Genomic DNA, 5000 nt, shown 5'->3' with positions numbered 1-5000 from the left:
GTTCTCCCTCTCAACTTTGGGGAAAATTTGTTTAAAATAAAATTGCCAGAGCTTGTTGAGGTTTGGTTCCCCGGATAGATCCTTCTTAATTTCAATAATTACAGGCCAATTATTTGTCCAAGCGATAAAATAATTTATTTTGGGTAAGTACAGTTGCCCTTGCACTGTGTGTCAATACACATGATTGCTTTTGAGTGAGTATGATCCATCCTCCTTTTTCTCCAGACAAAAAGGGCTTTCTCAATAGTTTCATTTCTGAATGTGTAGGAACCTTTTGCCCAAAAAACGTGGTCTTAACCCTCTAAACCATCAGGGAAAGCCTCAAGGACGCCTGATTCATCAAGCCACACCCCTGTCGCAACAATGCTTTGATTGCTTCGGTCTCATGTGTGATGGCCCATGCCATAGCCTTCACACGTGAAATATCATAACGGTATTCTCCCAATAGACACTTAAGAAGCAATGGGGTAACCCCCTTGGCATTAATGACAGCCCCAAAATTGCTCGCAGTCAAACATCCCTTCCTCACCAAGTGCCAGGAGGGGTACTTTCTCTGACCAATAGATAAAGTACCGACTTGCATAACAATTTGCTTCTTGATCTTTAATTTTCTTCTGATAAGCTCCAGTTGTCCTGTAGCAGAAGATAAGTGCAGAACCTCTTCAGAAAAAATAAGTTCATCCACTGTTGGGACAGGAAGATCCCTCTGTAGTTCTGGTTCAGGTCTTAAAAGCCAGCAGAGCCCGGTGAACTTTCCATACACACGTAGTTTAGAATGCAGCGCCTCCCGATCTTCTTGATTTCGTTCTCCGGTTAAGGCTCTATACCCTGGCTTTGTTGGAGGAAACATTTCAGTTGCAGATTTTTGAGAAATATCTCGTGCTTTCGGTTTTTGTGCTAACAGGTTAGCCCGTAATACACAATGTCATCAGGGTTGTCTGAGTGAGTGAGTGAGTGAGTGAGTGAGTGTAAGATCGCATGCATGAATCACTAAACTAATGAGGTCTATATTCAATTTTAACAATTGATGTCCATTTGACAGTTATTATGTTTGCCGCCTACTTTTGCCTTTTTCTTTCTTAATTTTCCCTATGAAAAGATAAATTTTAGAGAATTTACGGCAAGAATTTGACAATTGCATGATAATTTGATTGGCAAACCTTCTAGGGAAGCTGGTAGGATTTGAGCGGAAAAACAGCCTTTGGAGTCAAAATTCCCATACACCTCTCCAATGAGCTTTCATGTTGATATTCCAGTAAGATGTCTGATATTTTCGAATTTTGAAACATTTTGTAAAAATCTCATCAGTTGTCATCAAAGGCAACTTGCTCTCTGACACTTGCCGACGCGATGTGCATATTTTTGTCATGTCCAGATCTCTTATGCCAAAAAATCATAATCATTTGACCATTTGTTTTGTTTTGCTGAAATTGAAAATATAAATTTCTCACATGTAGAGGTAAACTTCTCAGGCTGGCATATTGAAAGCTGCCGAGATGTGTAAACAAACTTATTTTGGTAGCTAGTTGAAGCAAGACGACACTAAGAGTGGGTTTTTGGGCAAGGTAATTTTTTCGTCCTGTAAAGAACTTTATACTTTGACGTGTGCCAATAGACGGGATATGCATATTTTTGGCATGTCGAGATCGAGATGTTTAATTAATACCGAAATTTTGCAGAAATTTAAAATATAAATTTCTGACGAGTAGAAGTAAACTTCATTTTAGATGAAAATTCTCTGTAGGCTGAAAGTTGCTGAGATCGTAAAAGAACTCGAATTTGAAATTTTGCTAATTAAAACCAAGACCAACTAACATCAGAAAGGGGACAAAATTACCTTTAAATAATTTTCCAGGGAAAATATTGTGATTTTCATCCAAGCCATAAAATTTTCAAGGAAAAATTGGGAGGTAAGGTATCATGCAAATAACGATATCTGATGTTATCAAGTGACATGCTTATAATTTGTTTTCTCTCTTTGTACATTGCCCGCAATACAGAATTATTTGACAAACGTATCAAACCTTGAGAATTACCAGTGCTCTTCTTGAGTGAAAAATAAAAAACAAATCCAAGAAAGGAACTCTGCATTGACCTTGATTTTCAAACAGATCACCTTCTGCCACATTCCATTTTGACTCTTTACTACCTCTCATTTATTATTTCGTTTTTTCTTTATTTTCCCTATAAATGCATCCATTCTTCTTTTTGTAACTGTTACAGTAGCCACATGCAGTGTTTATCTGAAAAACTTAATATCAATGCTCTTCATGCATTCCAAGCATTCATTGTCTATGCCAAAACGTGTCAACAATCACAGACATTTTTTCAACATGTCTTGCTCAAATTATGAATTCGGTAGATGAAGAGAGCTGCAGCATGGCTACATTTATAAGCTCCATATGGACACTCACATTCTGTCGACTTAATATCATTCTTTTCATCAAGATATATCTACAGCGCATAACAAACCAATTTTAATGATTTTAGATTTTATTTCAGCCATCCTTTGCCGTAATGTTATGCTTAAATCACACGAGGTCCTCATATCCAAGTTTATGGATATGCATCAGGATTTTAAAATGATAATTATAACGCTGTGTTCAATAAAGAGCTGCTTTCGATAAAAGTTAAATAAAGCTCTTAGATCTAATGAGGATAGCAGTTCAATTTTTGCCATCTTAACTCTTCGCCATAACTGTACTTCTCTTATCGTCACATACACGTTTTTCTTCATACTGGCACAAACCTGTCACTTTAAAACTCCTTGAATGAAACTGAAGCTTTCCACATGGTTTGACTTAAAATGATTTCCCTCTCTTGAAACAGATTTTGTTTCGTTTTCGAAGAAAGTTGGCAGAGAAGAAATTGTCAGCACTGCCATAATGTTTCATGTGACTTTGTTTAGAACAGAAAATTTGGTTGCCATGGGGACGTGACATAACAGCTTTAGTACTCTATGGGACTATGGCAATGTATAGTACCCGAAAACAGTGTCTGTTAGTTGCTTTAAGGTTTCATGGATAGTGGGGGCAAACTCTAAGGCAGTTGGCATGTCCTTTGTGGATCACCTTTTACTGACAAAGTTCTCAACAACCAGGGTCAAAGTGGCCGTCAATTTAATGACGCTGTTAAAATCTGGATTGATTTGGGTGAGACATTGTCCAAGCCTAGATGGTGATTCTGTCACAAGTTATAGGCTCAGTCGACTTGACGACAATATTGTGCGCTGCGGGCCAATTTTCTCTTGCACCTCATTGACCCAAAGTTCAAATACTGAACTCTATTTATTTAAGGATGTGACAGTTTCCTCAATGTTGTGGGCCTCTCCTTGTACTCCCCTTACGTTTTTTGAACTTTACAAGTTTATATTACATTAAAAAACACTTACACCCATACAAAACCTGTTACATCACGACACACAGCTGACTCCATTGTGTTCAGATCTCATTCACATACCTCTAAGGCTTGTGTTAACAGCGTGCAAGTTACAAATCAATATTTCTTAGAAACTGGTCCCATTTTGCAGTATGATCAGATAACTTATTCTTTGACTTTGTAATCTCTAGTTTGACATTTTAACTCTCTTAATGTGGTCTTAAAATCTTTAATTAAAGGAGAGCTTTTGTTACAATGACAAGAATACAAATATTGCTTAGCTATTAATAGTGCATGATTAACAAACAACCCGCCCTCACAGTTTGGGATTCCAAACATAATTTCGCTATTATGAAAATTGTTTATATTGACTTTTGAATTGCAAGGCCACTTAAGAACCTCTGGCCAGAATTCCTTAACATAAGCACAAAAGATAAAGATATGTTCGAGGCATTATTCAGTCTCCCTTCCACAAAGAGAACATACTGGGGAAGGCAAGACACCAGTTTTGCATAAGAAATAGTTTGTTGTGAGGCAACTGGCGCAGAAGCCACATGCACTACTTCAGCCGCTTACGTCAGCTCATGATTCAAAATTGGTCACCAGCGATAATAAACACTTAATGACTGGTCTCAAGGGAAACAAAATGAACTGTTTCCCGAGGGACCAGTCATTAAGTGATTTGTTATATAGAAAAACAAATGGGTCAAACCGGTGGAAAACAAGTAATCACTTTATTGACAAATGATGCGTCGAAGTGTACAAGGCAATGTTAACAATGTTACTGAAATTTACAAAAATCGCCCCAAACAACGTCCAGAAAATGTAACGCTTAATAATTGAAATTTCTGTAAATATTACAACCAGAGGAAAAAGGGCCGCTGTGAAAATGAACGGTTTCTTGACTTGCAGCAAAATTGTGTGTGAACAAGGGCAAACTTGGTAAGTTCATCAAACTGCGCTGATCAGCTTTGGTGCTTACTGGAACAATTTCTGTGGTGCTTTGAGCACATGCAGAAGTAAGAGTATGCAAAATTTCTCTCTGCTTACATTCTGTAATTTGTCGAGAGTAAGACCTGATACTAGCCTCAGATTTGTGACCAGACACTTGCTTTATATGAGGCACTTCAAAATTATTATTATCAAGAACTGATACAGCCATAGATCTTATGTAATGATTAGTATACACTTTTGAAAGCTTGTACTCAACAGAAATGGTTTTCATTAATGATCCAAGAGTATTCTTCCCTAGAAGGGCATTACAGTACCAAACACTGTCAGATCCGTTGAAGTTATCAAGAGCCTTTGGCCTTTGCCACAGTAAATCTAGAGATGGATTAAGTTTAGATAAATATAGTTCAAATGCTCTTACTGGACATAATGCGGGGTTTTCAGTGTTTTCATACATTCTTCCATCCCCTGAAGAGTCAAAAATGGGTCATCGTTTTGTCTATCATTTTTGTCTAGTTCATCCAAGTGTTAATTGGTAGACTTATTTTCGTCCTGCTCCATCGACACTGACTTAAAATGACTGTTTCTTGTGAAGGCGAAGGTTCTCTCTCCCTCTCTCTTCTTTAGTTTCTGTTCTTCTGTCATAGGCCGTCCAGGCTTCTTGCAATCTT

General features: G+C 37.6%; 1 protein-coding gene and 1 pseudogene across 1 annotated transcript in view; one reads left to right on the top strand and one right to left on the bottom strand.

Moving 5' to 3' along the window:
• The window catches only part of LOC137995839 (uncharacterized), an 89533-nt gene that overhangs the window by 63839 nt on the left and 20694 nt on the right, over positions 1 to 5000 (top strand). The gene's annotated exons all lie outside the window — the stretch shown is intronic.
• Positions 4211 to 5000, bottom strand: part of LOC137994231 (uncharacterized) — a 3122-nt pseudogene continuing 2332 nt past the window's right edge.

The sequence above is a fragment of the Montipora foliosa genome, chromosome 3 (assembly GCF_036669935.1).
Source record: "Montipora foliosa isolate CH-2021 chromosome 3, ASM3666993v2, whole genome shotgun sequence".
NCBI classification, from domain to species: domain Eukaryota; kingdom Metazoa; phylum Cnidaria; class Anthozoa; order Scleractinia; family Acroporidae; genus Montipora; species Montipora foliosa.
The sequence above is the reverse complement of the archived record's forward strand: the minus strand, read 5'-3'. Positions and strand labels throughout refer to the sequence as shown.